At 62.3% G+C, this 991-nt stretch overlaps 1 protein-coding gene across 1 annotated transcript in view; it reads left to right on the forward strand.

Annotated features, from left to right (window-relative positions):
- LOC127749485 (zinc finger protein 784-like) overlaps positions 1-991 on the forward strand; it is a 165707-nt gene that overhangs the window by 153829 nt on the left and 10887 nt on the right. The gene's annotated exons all lie outside the window — the stretch shown is intronic.

A 991-nucleotide genomic window follows, 5' to 3' on the forward strand; every position in this document is an offset into this window, starting at 1 on the left:
GGGGGGGCGAGGGGGCCGTGCCTTGCCCTGCCACGCAATGCGAATGTATCTCTGGGCGGGTCGCAATGCCACGGCCGAGCCGGCCACGCTCCGCTACGCCCCGCCACGCTCGCGCTGTGCACGGTGTTGGTGGTGGTGTCGCCCGGATGGTGTCCCGGGGCGCAGGCAGCGCGAGCAGCCCCGCGCCAACGACAGCGTTGGCTGCTTCATTGGTTCTTAATAGCGCACACCGTGCTGTATAGTGCTTTGCTTGTAGCGACGTTTATTTTCTCGGACGAGCCATTATTTCGCACCAATGTCTGTGGCGGGGCAACACGGCAGGGCGGGGCGCGGGGGCAGGGGAGAAAGAAATGCGAGAGCGAGCTAGCGAGCGAGCGGTAAGCGGACCGCGCGAGTAAAAACCTCTGATAAAGTACACGAATAAAGGCAGAGCTTAATTCGAACGACTTTTTCTTTTTTTCTGTTTTTGTTACCCCTTGGCCGCCGGGTGTGAAATGAATCGCCGCGAGCGGATGCCCCGCCCCGGCCGAGCACTAGACTTGGCGCTTCGCTGTTCCGCTGGCGATCGCGCGCCGATTGAAGACCTTCCAGTTGGATTTATATTGTTTGCCCCGGTGGTGGGTCGGGTCGGTAATACAGCGAAAAGAGGGCGGGAGCTCTCGCGAGCAGCGCGGCGAGCACCCCTCCCGGTGCTCTCGGTGCGTTTCAGCGCGCCGCCCCGCGCCGCCACCTCCCGGGCTGCTTACTTTATTACCCGGTAATGGACCTCCCCTCTGATGTATGCGCGCTAATTGGGCGCCAAGTGACCGCGTGGCGCCATTACACTGCAATTAGGCGACAGGCGCCGCCAGGTGGGTGCCGCCGGCCGGCAAATCAAATTAGGAAATGGCCGAGAAAAAAACAAAACAAGCAGGCCCGCCCTTCCGCCAAACGAAGTTGCCAGCTTCGCTTCGCTGCGCCGGCAACTCCGTTCGGCAGGGGCCGGGCCTGC

Source organism: Frankliniella occidentalis, unplaced genomic scaffold, assembly GCF_000697945.3.
Source record: "Frankliniella occidentalis isolate FOCC.00 unplaced genomic scaffold, Focc_3.1 Scaffold58, whole genome shotgun sequence".
Classification (NCBI taxonomy): Eukaryota; Metazoa; Arthropoda; class Insecta; order Thysanoptera; family Thripidae; genus Frankliniella; species Frankliniella occidentalis.